The sequence below is a fragment of the Desmodus rotundus genome, chromosome 2 (assembly GCF_022682495.2).
Source record: "Desmodus rotundus isolate HL8 chromosome 2, HLdesRot8A.1, whole genome shotgun sequence".
Lineage (NCBI taxonomy): Eukaryota > Metazoa > Chordata > Mammalia > Chiroptera > Phyllostomidae > Desmodus > Desmodus rotundus.
In genome coordinates, this window is record NC_071388.1 from 164,306,713 (window position 1) to 164,324,528 (window position 17,816).

Sequence of the window (17,816 nt, forward strand, 5' to 3'; positions counted from 1 at the left end):
TCCCCATCTTCCAGATGAGGGAATTGGCGGTCAGATAGGCTGCGTGAACTGCCCGGAGTTTCCTACCTAGAAAACCTCAGTGCTGGGATTTGAACCAAGCCTGTTTAACTCCGTAGCCTGTGCTCTTTTCACGATACCATAGGCTTCTGCTTGTGCAAAGGAAGCACTCAAGTTCAAGGAAATTGCCCTTATGTGATAGCATAGTCTACCCTGTCTTCCCTATTCAAACTTTAATCAGTGTAGGGTATCAAATTAAATTTCCAGAAGAACAATTTTGAATTGTAATGGATGGCATTGTTCACTGTCTCAACATTTTATAATTCATGTCAGTTTTACTGCCAATACCGTGTAAACACAGGAAGCTTTCGTCATGAGAGTGCTAATAGGCCTGATTTAGTTGTCAGAGTTTTTGGTGGTCTGATGAGCAAACAAGTACGTCACTGTGGAAACCAAATAGAAATCTAGCTGAATGGACACAGCAGAGGCCTAAGAAATGGGGCAGTTTGAAATAATTCCATCCGAGGAGCATAGGAAATAAAAGAGACCAACAAAAAGAGATTCTTATTATTAGGTCAGAGTTATGCAGTTAAGCCACGTGTGAAAAAGATACGTATTTTACAAACCGTATACTTATTTAGGGTCTATTTTATCATTTCAAAGCAATGTGTAATTTAGGGTGGTACCACAAAAAATGTTTACCTTAATTTAGTTTAAGAAATTTTTAACATTATTTTGACCTTAATTTGCATGTGGCAGGCATGTTTGTACTTTAAGAGAACACAGATATTTTAAAGGTGGGTAAGTTAAAACAGTGAGTCCCCTGCTCCCTGGGAAGGGATTCAGTTGCCGTGCCAGTAATCCAAGAGACACCAGCAATGTGATATTGGAGACTGAATGTTCCAATTGTCATTGATATAAAAGCCTAGCAAGTAGAGCACTCAACAGCAAATTTCCCATTAGCACAGCACTGAGTCACGACATTCCTATAAGAGTGTTCTTTCATCTGGGTTTAGGACTTCGGCTATAAGAAAATTAGTTACGTTGAGGAGTACATATTAAAACGCATTTATGTAACAGTTTGTGAGCTGAGTGGGCAGAGAAATGCCATCTGTGAACATGGGACTACAAACCGTGGGCAGCTGTCCAGTGGTCTGGGGAGAACACACTGATCAGCACAGCCCTGGAGCTGTGCCCCTGAGTGAAGGCAGCCTGTCCTTTGTGATCCAGGAAGCATTTCAATTAGCACCATCCACATGGCCTATTAGGAGGGGTGAGCTTCTGCCCAAGCAGTATCAGAATGCTAGGGTTTAGGGGTTCTTTGGTTAATCTTTCCCTCTCTTGGCATTTGTGGGCTCTGGTATAAATCATATTCTCTGATTTTTGCTTTTTGGTCCTTGGATATGTAGAGTTTAAGGCATAGTAGACATGGTGGTTGAAATGATCGCTATGTACACAGATCTTGGGAGTTTTTTGTCCAAAGGCCAGAGGTGAGAGTGGGTTGAGTCTGTAGTTGGGGAAGCAGGACCAACTATCTTATGATTTCTCTAAGTTGGAAGCATATTATCAGTTACATGAATGGGAGGGAAGCTTTTAACGCATTGCTGTTAGCAGTTGTTGCCAAGTCACTGGATGGTAAATGTAAGTGACGGTTTCCTTGCCCTGGGGGTAGCATGAAAATTCTCATCTTTCAACTTGCTCCACAAGAACCCAGGTTTTGTTGCCTGAGTGCGTGTTCCTGTCCATTTGGTTGCGATGATTGGTCAGCAGTGAGCTTCAGCACACTTTCGCATACGTCCTGTGTACTTGAGCAAAAAGTGTGAGACCTGCCATGTGCGGATCTGCCCGTGGTGCAGCAGTTGGGCTCACAAAGATGGAGCTGGTATGGGTGTTGCTTTCAAAGACAGTCCAGTCTTGGGAAGAAAAGACACGTGTGTCAAAATCTCTGATCAAAATGGACTGAGGAAAGTCTAAGAGGTGCTGAGTGAGGGTTATGGAAGAACCTGGAGAATTAGTTCTCGCTGAGCCATAGGAAAGGTCTCCATGTCATCACACAGGGTCTTCAAGGAAGGATGGGGTCTTGACTTTGGAGATGTAATGGGAAGAGTGTTCTCATTAGAGGAAACACACAGGGTGGAAGAGTGAGTATGTTTGGGAGAAAAGTAAGAAGTTGTTTGGTAGAAGATTTCAAGAAGCCTATCATAAAATATAAAGTTGGAAAGCTAATTGGGGTTAGATTATGGAGGACCTTTAATACAGGATAAGGAATTTGGGCTTTATTCTCTTTCTTTTATTTTAAGTATTATCTCGAGTGTTTTAACCTGAGATATGATTATTAAGTATGTTTTTCAATAAAGAGTAAAGTTATCGTTTTGGCAGTTTGCTGCAGAACAGATAATACTGTTATATAACTGCAGTATTTGTAGTCAGAATGGCCATTGTTTTGGCTGCAGATTTTCCACTGAGCCGTTGCCAAATCTGGCACATAATCCTGTCACTCAGATGAAAGTCAGCTACCTCATTACATCATTATTCTGACTCCTCCTTAGGTTCAGTGATGTTAGGGTCTATATTTCACAGTTGTTTGGTTTTTGTGGGGTTTTTTTTTTTTTACTAGGTGGGTGGTGCTAAAATGCCTCTGACTCCATTTCTCTGGCAAACAAGCTGTTTTGTTTGAACGTTGAGTCATTAAGCATCTTTATCTGCCTTCCCAATTTCCTGTTTAGCATTTTCCCTCCATATTGAGTAATTGGTGGCAGAGAGGTGGCTCATTGATTTTTTTTCCTCCCAGGCATCTCTCTGGGTTTTTTCTATTCAAAGGAATTTTTTTAAGGTTTTATTTATTTATTTTTAGAAAGAGGGGAAGTGAGGGAGAAAGAAAGGGAGAGAAACATTGATGTGAGCGAGTAACAACAGTTGGTTGCCTCTCGGTATGCTCCCTGACTAGGGACTGAACCTACAACCCAGGCACGAGCCCTGACTGGGAATCGAACCGGAGACCTCTTGACTTGTGAGACAGTGCCCAACTGACTGAGCCACACGGGTCAGGGCAAAGGAATTTTTTAAAGTACCGTGTGGTGTGCCTTGGAAATAATCTGAGCTGATATTTTTAGCTATTGGAGGCTAATAGGAGAAAAATCTGAATTTTATTAGATAGGCTTGAAACACTTATAAATTTATAAAAACAAAAGTGCAAAGGACCATCTTTGTTAATATTCTCTGGCTTATTAACTCATTTAACTAAAGCTTGCGGCTTATGTGGCAGGGTCAAATAGTTTTGCTTTGTGATTATCTCTTGGAACCTCTAGTCCTGGCCTTTGACTTCAATAAATAATAATAACAATAGCAAGCACTTACATAGTTTTAAGTGCTATACTTATAAATTTGTTTAATCCTCAAAATCATCCTAGAAGGTACTACTGTTACTATCTCCATCTTTACAGATCATGAAACTGAGGAGCTACGTAACTTGCCTAGAGCCCCATTGCTGATGACTGGCTGAGCCAGGACTCCAACTCAGGCGTTCAGGCTGCAGGGCCTTTACTCTTGACCTCATTAAAATTCAGGGACACCAATTAGGATGTCCCTAGACCTACGTAAACACAGTATGTGTCTAAATATTTAAGGCTATTTATTTTGAAGAGTATGAAGCTTTGAGTTTAAGAAATTTCAGGGCATTGTTATGGCGTATGTGCAGAAACCAGAAATCTATTTGGCATCTTTTGTCCTCCACACACAGTTGTACATTTGGGTAAGGCTTCACGGGGCCGGCATTTGGGGCCTGAGCCAGGATTTAAAGGGCTCTCAAGTGGTCGACAGGCAGAAAAGAGCGTCCAGCCAGAAGGAACAGCACCTGAAAAGGCTCAGAGAGGCGAAACGGCACTCAGTGCGCTTGTTTGAAGGAAACGTGAAGTGCGCTGTTTCTGAAACGGGGTGGAAGACAGGAGTGACTGAGGTGCAAGTTAGGAGTGCGGATTGTACCCTGCTGCGCGGTTTTAAAATTGTCCTCTCCGCGTTCCTCGACTGATTTTGATTAAGGACACGCACAACTTTGTTGTATCCAATTTCAGAGAGTTCCCAGGGGCTCTGAAGCTTACTGATAGGTCCTAGTCTCTTTTCCTCCAAGCAGTAGAGAATAATTGAGAATAGAGAGTAACACAATTGAATATATGCTTTAAGAAAGATGACTCTGATGATCGTGAAAGATGGCTTAGACAAGAGAATGATTGGAAGCCGAGAAATCAGGGGGCAGATATCAACACTCTGAGCCAGAGGTAGCTGAGATGGCAAAAAGGGAGCGATGTCTAGGAAAGAGAGCTGGGAGATAGAAGTGAGAGGACTTGGAGTGAGTTGAATAGGAAGGCTGCAAATGGAGTGGTTCAAAGAAATTGTGGTTTCTAGCTTGGTTTAAGGATAGATAACGAAGTCATTAACTCAGGAGACAAGGAGAGGAAAGAGGCAAGGGTAGAACGATAATGGGCTTGATTTTTAGACTCTCGGTTTTAGGTGCCCATGATATATTCCAGTAAAAATGTCCAGTAGGCAGTTGGAAATGTAGTCTGAAAAAGAAGTTAGAATTGGAAAGAGGGATTTAGCAGTCTCTAGCAAATGGTAGGTTGAAACCCTCAGAGTGAGACAGGGCCACCCTGGGGAAACCTAGAAGGAGAAAAGCTTAAAAGGGCAAAGGAAGAATATTCCGTAAAGCCGGCAGGGAGAAAAGACTGGGGAGCAGCAGCAACGTGATGCATTTGAGTGCTTCCTGTGGGCTGGGACTGTTCTGCACACTTTTTGTGCATTAACTTGCTCAGTTCGCAGACGCCTCCATGAAAGAGCTGCCTTTTACACGAGGAACCTGCGGCACAGAGACGTCAAGTACCTCGCAGAGGGCTGCAGAGCTAGGAAGTCACTTGCAATGGTAAATTAGTGGTAGCATTATTAAGTTGATATAATTGAGTTAAGATAGTTTTTGTCATAACTCGTTTATGGATTTAAATGTGGATTGAAAGCTTTGACGATAATATTACTTACTTCCCCCCCTGCCCTTTCTGGTCAATACAGTGTGATCATCAGTTCATGAAGAAAGTATGATCTGAGACTTTTATAAATTTCCAAGTTCTCTGGCTTTTTCTTACATGAATATTCTGTAAAGATGCATGCACTTCTTAAATATGTTATTACTTAATTTAAGTTTCCTTTGAAGCCTTCTCCCAATTAATGAGCATTTTGGGCATTAGTTAACGTACTTCCTGAAAATGGTTTTATGAGGCACATTTTCATATTTCCACTTTGGATATATGTTGGACTCTCCTAGCGGTGATCCAAGACATCCCAAACTCTACATTCCCTTTTTAATTTACCCAAAACTTTTCTCATGTCCTTGAATCTATCACTTCCTTAGAACTTCATTTCTTTTTGTTTTCTCCTGTATCACTCCACTAGCAGTGGAGATTTTCATTGGGGCCCGTTTTCTGAGAGCATTTTTTTTTCTCACTTCATCTGAGTTATGCACATTGAGGAGTGAGGAGTAATGAAATCACACCAACTTGCCACAGCGGGGCTGTCTGTTAGGGCCGGGCTCAGCAAACCAGAGTCCAAGGGCCACATGTGGCCACCAGTCTTTAATAAATAAAGTCTTTTTAAAATCCTCATCCGAGAATATGTTTACTGATTTTAGAGTGAGAGGAAGGGAGGGAGGGGGGAGCGAGAAAGAGAGAGAAAGAAAGAAAGAAACGTTGATGTGAGAGAGTAACATTGATCAGTTGCCTCCCATATGCACCTTACCAGGGATTGAACCCACAGTCTAGCTAAGTGCCCTGACTGGGAATTGAACCTGTAAACTTTTGGTGTACTTGATGAAGTTCCAATCAACTGAGCCACCCGGCCAGGGCTGTAAATAAAGTCTTATTGGAACACAGCCATACTCATTCATTTACTTATTGAGTATGGCTGCTTTCCTGCTACAATAGCGGAGCTCAGTAGTTGCATCACTTGGTAGACTGCATGGCCCACAAGACCTAAAATATTTGCTCAACTGGACCTTCACAGAAAAAAGTTTTCTGACTCTTGCTCGATAGCATACCACTTTCAGATGGTTAAGGTGTGTCCTACACAAGGCTCCAGTCCCTTGGAGCTAATGGTGTTCTTCTTCCAATCAAATTTTAAATAAAATTTTATTCAACTGAGTAATAAGTGGTTCCTGAAATATTTGTTCTTTGGATATAAAACAAAGTTGTTAAGGAAATAGTAAACTTAATTATTACTCCTTTAAGAATTCCGTAAGCAGAATTCTTACCTGTATAATCAGTCATCTGAATTTTTGTCAGTATTAACAAAACTGTTTAATTTGGGAAAAAATTTCTTTGAATGTTAAATAGGTGTCATGTCTTCTTTTTGTGCTTGGCCTTGGGGATTTAGAGAAATAAAACACTTTCCCTACCTTCAGAGAAATATGCATCAAGTGAACCAAGTCAGATACATACCAAAACATAAGGGAAAATTGGCCGAGATCATAGAAATATAACAGATTAAGAAAAATATGTTTTATGTTGAGTAAATTATTTTAGTTTATTAGCATGTGGACCATATTTTATATTGTTTCAGTCGTGTTTCTGAAAAAATGGATGTGCTTTATTTCCCTTTATTTTGATAAGAAGTATGTGAGGGCAGATAACATCACATCCTGCCCTGTCAAATATAAGATCTTCTCTTGTCCCTTCCGGATGCCCACTCGCCCAAGTGGCTGCTCTGCCCCACCCCTCTTTGGAGCTGCTAATGTCTTCTGAGGTCCTTTCTTGCCTCCAGGTTCTCTTCCAGGTTCTCTTCCAATTTGTTCTGCCTTCCTGAAGCATAACCACGTGACTCCCTTGCTCAAAATGTCACCCCTGTTCTCCACAGGTCGCTCAGTGAAATATGGTCTCTCACCAGCATTTGAGACCTTCCACACTCTTCCCAACCTCCTTTCTGCCCTTCTTTCTCCCGCTCGCCATTTTTGTATCCTAGACTCTGGATGCTGTAACTGCAATCTGCACTTTCCTGTCTCTTGATTTTCATTTACTTTTCCTCACTGTTTGAAATCTCCCTTATCCATTTCTGTTTTTTATTTCTTGCCTGAATCTACTCACTTTTCAAATGCCTTCTCTTTCGAGCAACTTCCTCTGATCTGCTTCCTACCCAACTCGAAAACTTCAAGCTAGAATTAATATTCTCACGCCCTAACTATCCATAGCACATTTTCTGCTTTTGTACCTTTACAAGATTATTTGTGATTTTTTTTTACTATTATCTATGGCTGAATTCTAAATATAAAAAGCAATCAACAAAAAATGAAGGGAAGAGCTTTGGTTTTATTGGTTATTACATTTCTGTACAATGGAGCCTCGGTTTTCCAACTTAATTCATTCCAGAGGCTGTTCAAGACACGGTTTGTTCAAAAACTGAACCTGTAGGTGACTGGTCATACAGATATCAGCATGAAAGGGTTGTTGGGTCGAGAACTGAAGTTTTGTTTGACAGCTGACACCTTTTTTCCCCCCCTGAACAACTTGGTCGAGAACCAAATTGTTCAAGATTGGAGACATTGGAGAACTGAGGTTTGACTCTATCTTCTTTGGTGTCTGGCTTAAATGCTTGTATATAACTGACTTATTGTTGAGTGGAAAAATCAATACTTAATGGCAGATATGAAAACTCTGTTATTGTGCCCAGTGAAGTTTTTGATATCTGGTAGCACTAATGAGATTAGATACATTTCCAGGCTAAAAATCAGGGGTTGACAAGAATGCCGCAAGCGGTCGCTGGGTGAAAGTGGCCAGAGTTGGTGGTTTTCATCTTCAGGAAGCTGCGCAGCACAGCCTGTTTTCAGGAACTCTCGCGGGCTGCAGCACTAAAACTGTGTTCTCCCAGGACTTAGACACACTGTAGAAACTCAGTGTATTTGGGATCGTCACAGGAGAAAGAGAAAAGGAAATTTCTCGTCTAAACATAGCTGCCGGTGGGAAAAAAAAGCAAAGTCATAACCTTTTCACCAAGGTACTTAGTAGATACAGTAGGCAAAGTAAACAAAATATTGTTGAAAGGTGTCTTATACCATGTCTTGGACTAGTTTTCTGGGAAAGCAATTTAGGGTGTTTAACCCTAAGTTAAGACCCATCCTTCATGGAAATGCAGTTGGCATTGAATCAAAGGCAGGGGCCACATAACATAGAAAATAGTCAGAAATGTCTTGTCTCTTATTTTTGTTGTGAAATGGACTTTGCTGTATAGACCGCTAACTTTGTATACCACTCCTCTGGTTATTCTGGTTGTCTTTACTGTCCTTACCACTTTAAGAATCTTTCCTTTAGTGTTTTTCAGAATGGTGGAGTTTACTTTATCTTGTGTACGTTTTGCATTCTATGCATTAACTTAGTAGCTACACAGGACAGTTTAGTGTTTAGTAGATGCGACATGTGCTCTGAGAGGCTTGAATAAGAAACAAGGAGAATGTGTGGGGAGTGTGCTGGACAAGAACATGCTGTACAATGGCAAAATTCAGGCTGTGGGAGGATGAGTCATGCAACTTACAGGAAAGATTCTGTTGCGAAGGATCATTTGCTTCCTGAATGAGCCATTCAGAAGGAGCCGTTGCCAAATCACTGAACTCCCCTGATGATGTTTTGCAGATATTCCTCCTGGAGTACTGGTTGATACAGAAGACTTTGTTCGAATCGACCTTTCCAACCTTTACAACTTTTAATTTATTAATAGCTTGGAAGGAGGGTGTCGGGGGCCTTTTTATTCTGCAAAGGATGTCGTTAAATTAGAACATGATTCTTTTTGTGTGTTGATAAAAACCAGGTATAATGTTTGTTCAAGCATCAGTTTTGGTTATAGTTTTAAGAGGAAACAACCTCTTTTGTCCCCTGAGTTTATTTCTTAATGAGCGCTTTGAGAAGTTATCTTCAGTGTGTGTTGTCACAAGGTGTCACCAGACTTGGACTTTATGAGCTTAGTACCTTTGGACTTCTGCCCTGCCCACGGTTTACATGCAAGGTGAAGCAAGACCCTGTACAGTGTCTTCATTGAAATAAAGTTTAGTTGCCACTTGGTTAACTTCCTGGTTTTTAAATAAAACAATATATTAGTCACCTGGAAATTTGGAATTTGAATGTGATGACGTAAATCTTTCTGCCCTAATCAAGTGTTTCAAGATGAATTAAAATGAATATTCCTAATATTTCTGGCTTCAGTAACTCTCAGGGATGATGGCTTATATCTGAACCATGTACTGACAGCGTGGTAATTTTTTATGTGGAGTAGTCAGCCCCGCTAAAGGCTCTAGAAGGCACTCTACTATATGTCTTTCTAAAAGTTGCACAGAAGGTCCATATGAATGGTAATTATAGTCTCAGAACAAGCCAAAACCCTTATTCTGTGGCATTGCATACATACTGTGTAAAAATGCATACTCTTGGCCCTGACCGGTGTGGCTCAGTGGGTTGAGCATCTTCCTACAAAATGAAAGGTTGCCGGTTTGATTCTCAGTCAGGGCACATGCCTGGGTCACATGCTAGGTCCCTGGTTGGTGGCATTCGAGAGGCAACTGATCATTGTTCCTCTCCTCCTTTCTCCCTCCTTTCCCCTCTCTCTAAAAATAAATAAATAAAATATTTAAAACACATACTTCTGTGCAAAATGGACAATAATAGATTCATTTCTTACAAAGTAGGTATAAATAGAAGCCTTGTAAATTAATTTTTTTTAGCTCAAACATACTGTGTGCAGGGAGGTCCCTGGCTCCCAGGGGCCGCACAGTCTGGTAGGGGAGATAAGAGGTGTAAGAAACATGTGTGACCAGGACCACCTCACACCAGGAGAACTGACCAAAGTGCCAGGTGCCATGAGCAGCTGCCTTATTCTAGCAGGGAAGATCCAGGAAGGAACTGAGAGGTGTGGTTTTAAGCTGGACTTTGAAGGTGTGTAGGCAAAGAGTATGGGGAAAGGGACGACTGAAGTGGAAAATTGCTTCTTGGGCCAGTGTGTGGTTACATAGGCTGAAGACAGGACACGCAGTGTGTGTGATGGGGGAAGGAGAGGGAATCCCTTAGGCATGGGTAGTTGTATTCACCCTGCCCTCTCCCTCTCCTCTGCTGCTGGACTGGGGGAAATGGAGACCGAAAGGAAGCCTTGGTCTTACCCTGCGGTCCTCTCTCCTTCACCTTCTCACTTACCATTATCAGATGGTACGAAGTTATGGAGAATTGATGGGGGTAGAAGTCAGAAAAAAGAACTGCATTTTAGCACAGGGGACTCTGCCACATTTTTCTTTTATTTTCCTTTGTTAGTATTCTCAGTTTTTCTAAAACTTGGCAGAGTGCATTACAGGAAAGAAAAAGGAAAAGGGTAGGTAGGAGAGTTTCAATAGCTGACCACTCATATTTGTTCTGCCTATAAGTAGATGGGATTAAAGAGCATAGATTGAGTAGTGTTTGCAGAAATTAAACAGATCTAATGCTGAGCATACAAAACTAGTCGTGGTAGACCCTAACCTTACTTCTTCTATGTCATCGTCATAGTCGTCAGTTAGATTTTATTTAGGGACCTACAAGGTGCGTGGACTTGTCTTATTATATAGTAGAGATTTTTTTAAAGATCTGTAGTGGTGGAAGGGGGTCTAGAAAAAACACACTTGTTTTTTTGCAGAAAAATGGTGCTTAAAAGAGCATTCACAGCATAGGATGTTGGGTAGACATAGATATTTTGCACTTTTATTAAGTCATAATCTTTCAGGATATGTTTATATATCTACTTTTTTTCTCCATAAGTAAAAAGAAGAAAACTAAAACAGAATGAAAGAGTAAGTTTGAAAAGTAATCAAATCTAGGGAGTACTTTTTAAAATTTTTTGTTTTTTATTGTTGCTGAAGTACAGTTGTCTCCATCCCACCCCCAACACTACCACCAACACACACACTCTCCGGCCCCAGGGAGTAGTTTCTAAGCCACCGTGGGAAGAGACTGGCCTGCTGGAGAGGCTTGAGGGAACAACTGCCGCCACATTTCACGACCAGGGAGTAACAAATGTTAGCTTCTACTCTGGATTACTTGTCAGGCTTTTCTCTTTCTTTTTTTCCCTAAAGTGAGCCTATTTTATCTTCTCATAAAATATTGTTTCTTTGCCTTCTGAGAAACGATGTCTTTGATAGTGTGATCGATCAGCTCTTTCTGCTACAGGACTGTTCTAGGAGTTAGGGCTACTACTCCTAATTCTAGAGCTCATTAGAGACTGTTAAAGGGTCTTTGTCAAGGCACAGGTATCCGTTTATATGTATGTGATGAAACCACTTTATACTTACTGTTTTTAAAAACTGAGGCTTATATTGAATTGCCAGATTAAATGTATTTCTGGAAAATATACTGGGCCCCTTTTAGAAAGTATTTGCTATGGAAATTGAGAGTTTTCTTATTCCAAACTCTGAGTAAGATGCAAATGATCCGTGTTGCTCATTGCTGAGGAACACAGTGGCAGTGTCTTGGAGATGACATAAGAATGGGCCAAGGAGTTTTAGCTGAAACATCCCTATGAACTTCCTCCTCAGAAGACAAATTGGAAGGAAGCTTCTGATGGGCCCTGGGCAGTCTCTGTGCACTGCGCACCCCCCACCCCCCACCCCAGGCTCCTGAATGGCCTGTGGAGATGTACTACATGACTGTAATCTCTCTTTTTCAGCTTCTGCCCCTTGCTACAAAATAGCAAGAGAAGGAAATCAAGGAGCCTCTCCTGCAATTTACCAGATAAGCCCAGCAGGGTCGGTAGAGTTCCCAGGAAAAAGCTGCAGCCATCTGAGGATAAACCACTTCAAACAGCTTTTACCTTAAAGCTGACCTGAAAGAAGGATTCCCGGTTACAAGGTGAGCCAGGAGGACGCCAGCTTAAAAGCAAAAGCAATGTTAGATGAAGGGTTACTTAATAACAGCAAAACATTAGTGAGGCATTACCAAATCATGGGAAGGTGTTTCTTTATACCTTTTATGTGTATATCAGATCTATAAAACATAGTAATCCTGGTTATGTTTAGCCATCTGAATAAAAAGTTCTGCTCTAATTGTTTTAAGGGTAGGAAGTATTGTAGAAAACATGCCAAAGTGTTCGTTAACCTCCGTCTACCTGCGGTGCAGCATCAGGTGGAAATAAGGCACTCTCTTTTCTTCTTGTAATGGACCTACGGACCTAAGACTAAGAATGCTTTCCTTATATGCATTTATGCACACAAGCCCACCTGTGCATGCGTGCAGACATTCTTAAAATGCATTCATTTTCTTTTTATAATCTTTCCGAGGAAACAGGTAGACAGTTGCTTGTTTCCTTTTTGCCCATGAGACTGAAATAACTAATATGATACAAGCAATACTTACTATGTATGGGTACTATAGGCTCCTTGTCATCTTTGATATTTGCAGTTATTATTTTCAGAGCCACGGCACATATGCTGTTTGACATCTTAGGCTCAGTGACTTCAGTCTTCACAATTTGGACTTACCCCTCCTAGTTATACAAAGCTTTCTGGGAGCCTGCCCCACTGGAGCTCTTGGAGAGCGTTTGTAACCTGTGTATCCCTCTAACTTGCCCTGGGACAGGGTTGATGGTGGTGGTGGTGGTAGTCCAGACGTCTGTAACTTGGGAAATGCTCCCCAGGTATTCCCATACCACTGCTGCCGTCTGCTAGCATGGACTGGTCCCTCTCGGTAGCACAGAAACCAAAGATCAGTGATTTGGTGTAATCCTTGTTATGTGAGAAGCTTTCTGTTTATTGCTGCATTATTTAAAATTACATTTCAGAGCAGAGCTTGTAAACTGGTGGTCCCCAGGGCAAAATTTAGACTATATTTTTTTAAAATTTTTTAAACTGGTAGACATTTTCTTTTTTGAAATTAAATTAATTGCCAGCATTTGTTGGACAGTCTGGAAACTTTACATAGAAAATCAAATACCTGGCTTCTTTTGGAAGATTAACTATCTGGCCCCATTACTATTCCAAAGGTTGAAGTTTGCTAAGCTGTATCATTCCCTAAGTATTTAACCCAACCAGCCTTAGAGATTTACATTAGCTCCCTGGCACCTGTAGGCTTTTGTGGCCAAGATTTCTGCTTTAAGCATCCATTTCTTCTTACATGAAGTCACTCCCATGTACTTTACACATAACACTGCTAGTCTTTATTCTCTTCTGGCATTTTGGTATTTTCTTTAAAATGTATATACTTTGAGAATGCTCACTTTCTGAAGTTAAACTGACACCTGCCAGGCTTGCCTATGGAGAAGGAAGACTCTTCCAAAATCAGATGGTCCATCATTCTGAGTTTGGAAATCTGATTGATAATGATAAAGTATGAATCATTCTTTCTGGACCTTGAGGCTGTCCTTTCAGAGTGTGAGCCGTTGTGGCTAAGGCTTCCCTTGCCTGGTTTGACTGTCTTGGTCCAGGAAGGTAAAGCAGATTCACTGAGGTGGCTTTTTTTTTTTTTAATGATACTTGTATGGATTTGGAGTCCCTTTTCTAGCCCTTTACTCCTTCTGGACACCGCAGCGATTCAGCGTGCAATGTGTGTGCCGTCTACACATGCAGACCTTTCGACGTTGAGAAATCTCTCCACAGAATCGGGTGCACCTTCCAGCACTGTGAGCCATTCCCCATCTTGGATAACTGTATATTAGTGGAAACTGAACTACTTTCAGTAATGTTCCTGCCCATTTGATACCGAATCAAACTTTTATATAATAACAAAGCGCTGCAGTCACGAAAGCATTGCAGATCACAGGGTCCTTCTGGGCATAGCACTGCTCTGCCTGCATCAGCTAAATCATCCTTTACGAATGGGGGGAGGCCGACGCCATCTCAAAGCAGCAGTCCTTATCCCAACAACCCATTTAACTCCAAACAGGCAGGGCATGTTACTTAAGCAGATTTCAGGCCTCGGGATATCCATTTTTAATGTTGAAGCAAAGAAGAAGGAAGGCCGCTGGATGGGATGTTTATTTCAGGTAGTTTCCTCTCCTTCTGGCTGCATCGCTTGGCTCTGTCTCATGGAATCTCTTATGTCAGTATTGCCTCCGATCTCTGGATACCTGACCCCACGCAGGGATGAAGTGTATGTGAGTCCCTTTGACTATCAGGTTTAAGTTCATGGAAATAAAGTAACTGGAAATTTGCTTCCACACATTTGCTGGGTTGTGAGAAGGAAATGAAACTCTTCTTTAAAAGGAAAAAGCAGGTGACCGGTACCTCATTTCCTTAACAAAATGTGTCTATTTTTATTATTCTTTTGTCATAGGAATTAGTTTGTATGCCTGTACACTCAGAAAAGCTTTCAGAAAGCCCTTTTATCTTTTTTTTGGAGTTCCTGTTATCAGCCTCAGATTCCATTTCACTTCAATCCCTGAGAAAGGGTATAAACAGGCCTGAAAAAAATGGAACCAAACTAGGGAGTGCTTGGGAGCCATTACTGACCTATAAAACGGGTAGAAATGTGGTAAGAAAGGTAAATTCAGAAAATCAGCTCACCGGTCAGTCAATTAACATGGTTCTGCAAAAACTGAAGAGGATAAAGAGTACTGAACCCCAGCATGACAAGGGAGCAGATGTCTATACTTCTTTCTGTCTGTTCTGAGGATCATGAGATGCGTCCCTTGGGTAGTGGAGATGGAGAGAATAGCCCATGAGAGCTGGCAACGCAGATGCCATCTGACCTGCCCCATCCTCCTCCTTGGCTGTCCCTCCTTTTCTGTCTCTCGGGTTGAAGAGAGTCTCTTCTGTTCAAGAGGCACTGAACTCTAAACAGCTGCAGGGGCTAAGAGGGAGGTAGCAGGCCCGTAGCCAGCTCTTCTCTGCAGGAAAGAGGAGTGAGAAGGCACTGACGTTTCCTTCTCAGTCTATTGCGAAGATTGAGAGCAAGGGACCAGGAAAGAGTCTGTCCAGGTATAAACACTGTGCACTGGACCAGCTCTCCCCTAGACATTGTCTGTCTCAGTCTGGTAGTTGAAGTTTTAGAAAAATGAGTCCTCTAAACATCAGAAAGATTTAGGCCAGAGGTGAAAAATAAAGGATATGTTAAGTGCATATCCAGTAAAAGTAGAAGTGAAGAAGTAATTAAGGGAAAAAAGGATAATATTGTTCATGTTGAGGGTTTCATATGTAAGTAGTGGGGAAAAGGGGGATTTTTGTTTTGTTTTGCTTACAAATACTTAAAAAAATTTTTATTAAGTGTATTGGGGTGATATTGGGTAATGAAACTATGTACATTTCAGGTGTACAGTTCTATAACACATCTTCTGTATATTGTAGTGTGTGTTCATCATCCAAAGTCAAGTCTCTTTCCATCGCCATTTATCCCCCTTTTACCCTCTTTTACCTCCCCCTACCCCCCTTCCCCTCTGGTAATCACCACACTGTTGTCTGTTTCTATGAGGGTTTTTTCTTAATTCCTTCACCTTTTTCATCCAGCCCCCAACCCTCCTCCCCTCTGACAGCTGTCAGTCTCTTCTCTGTATCTATGAATCTGTTTCTATTTTGTTTATTAGTTTTTTTGGTTCATTGATTCCACATATGAGTGAAACCATAAGGTATTTGTCTTTCTCTGACTGCCTTATTTCACTTAGTGTAATGCTGTCCAGGTTCACTCATGATGTCACAAAGGGTAAGATTTCTTTCTTTTTATGGCCAAGTAATATTTCATTGTGTAAATGCACCACAGCTTCTTTATCCACTCATCTACTGGTGGACACTTGGGATGCTTCCAAATCTTGGCTATTGTAAATAATGCTGCAGGAATTTTTGTTTTTTAAAACATTTTTCATTGTTTTTGGTTTTCTTCCCAGTTTCTTTTTAAGATTTTATTTATTTATTTTTAGAGAAAGGGAGGGAGAAAGAGAAGGAGAGAAACATCAACGTGTGGTTGCTTTTCACGCACCCCCAACTGGGGACCTGGCCCACAACCCAGGCATGTGCCCTAACTGGAGATTGAACTGGTGACCCTTTGGTTCACAGGCCGGCGTTCAATCCACTGAGCCACACCAGCCATGGCTTCTTCCTACTTTTTAAAAAATACCTTTCATTTAGAAAAATTTCAAATGTGTACAAAGGTACAGAGAATAGTGTGGTGAACTCCCATGTGCACCCACCCAGACTCATTGATGCCTTTCCACTTGTATGCTGAAGCTTTAGAGGTAGACATGTCGTAATGCACACGCGTGCTTCAGTAAGCATCTGTTAATGTGCACCTTCTGCAAAGCTAATCCCGTTGTCACACCTAACAATATGAATGATAATCTTTGGTATCATGTACTCCTTATTCCATATTCAGATTTCTCTATCATATTTCTCAAAGTTGTCTTTTTATGGTTGGTTTATTTACATCAGATTCAAAGTACATACATTTCATTTGGCTATTGAGCCTCTTAAGTTTCTTTTATCTAGAATGTTCCCCCTTTTTCAAGTCATTTACTTATTGAAGAAACCAAGCCACATGGGCAATAGAAAGATCCACATGTTGGGTTTGGCCGATTGTTTAACCTTTTTCTCTGTCACCCAGATTATCAGAAACTGCAAATTAGATTTAGAGGCCCGATTGGATTCAGATTCTACTTTTTGATGAGAATTCTGCATCCACGGTACCTTACGTAACATCACCTTAGGAGGCCCGTGTGGTCTGGTTGCCCCACGTCAGCGATGCTAAGTTTCAACAGTAGCTTCGGGAAATAATATCCTGACTTGTTGTGAAGTTTCCCTCATCAGTTTTTTTTCAACTAATGATTTTATCCATTAGTCATCATTGTCTGAATACATTATTTCATTAGGGGTTGGGAACATGCTGATTTATACCCACTCCCCCCCCCCCTAGCATTCCTTCTACATTAATTAGCTGGAATTCCTTTGTGAGGCCCATTGCTTCATCAGTTTTATAACATTGGACCCTGGTATTCGGTGACCCTGCAATACACGTCACACAGGAAGGGCAGGGTGAGTACTCGTTGCTTCCCTCTGAGTGGACGGTTTCAGAGGCAGTATTTCACTTTCTGCAAAAGGCGATCAGAGGCGTCTCTACGTTTTTTATGGGGAGAGTTCCTCTTTCTCTTGAGTATTATTGTGAATTCATAGTTTTTTAAAAGAATATTTGTTATGTTTTAGTTAGTTGAAGTGATTTTTCTCCTATAAACAAAGCATTTTTCCATGGGGAGCCCTTTCAAATGGCTCCCGTATATACATGCAGAAAACAGAATTTATTATAAGTGAATCACAGTGAATTTTTGCACACTGCACATTCCTAGATAATCAGCATCCAGATCAAGATACAGAGCATCCCAGTACCCTCTGTCCCATTAGTCTCCTGGGCCCTGCCACTTGGTACAACTGGCTGCCCCAAGCTCCTCTTGCTCATTTCATCGTACGGTCTAAGAGTCAGTCGTTCCAAGACCTCTGATGCCTTTTAAAGGAAGATGGAATTTAGAAACTACAATCTGGACATTAGGACTGCCAGTCCTATCCGTTCTTTTTCAAGGGACATGGTAAGAATAAATATAAATAAATAAATAAATAAATAAATAAATAAATAAATATGTATATATATACACACACACACATTACATATATACATATATGTGTATGTACCTATATAAATATATACATACATATTAAAAAATAAAAATTTAGGAGTTCATACTGATTTTTCCAAGTTAAATTTATGGAGTGTTAATATTATTTGATTTTATATCTGTATCTTTTTTCTTTCCCTGAAAATCTTGGTTTAAAATGACATTCACAGAACTTAAGTACATCAAATGGTTTCAAA

The 17,816-nt window shown here is 40.9% G+C and overlaps 1 protein-coding gene across 6 annotated transcripts in view; it reads left to right on the forward strand.

Moving 5' to 3' along the window:
• OSBPL6 (oxysterol binding protein like 6) overlaps positions 1-17,816 on the forward strand; it is a 197,019-nt gene that overhangs the window by 78,836 nt on the left and 100,367 nt on the right. For 5 of the 6 annotated variants that reach the window (XM_045196285.3, XM_024561508.4, XM_045196286.3 and 2 more), the window contains one exon: positions 11,704-11,885. The exons of the other annotated variant lie outside the window; for it this stretch is intronic. The gene's annotated coding sequence lies outside the window, so the exon portion shown is untranslated. The remainder of the gene's footprint in view (positions 1-11,703; positions 11,886-17,816) is intronic. 6 annotated transcript variants of the gene reach the window in all.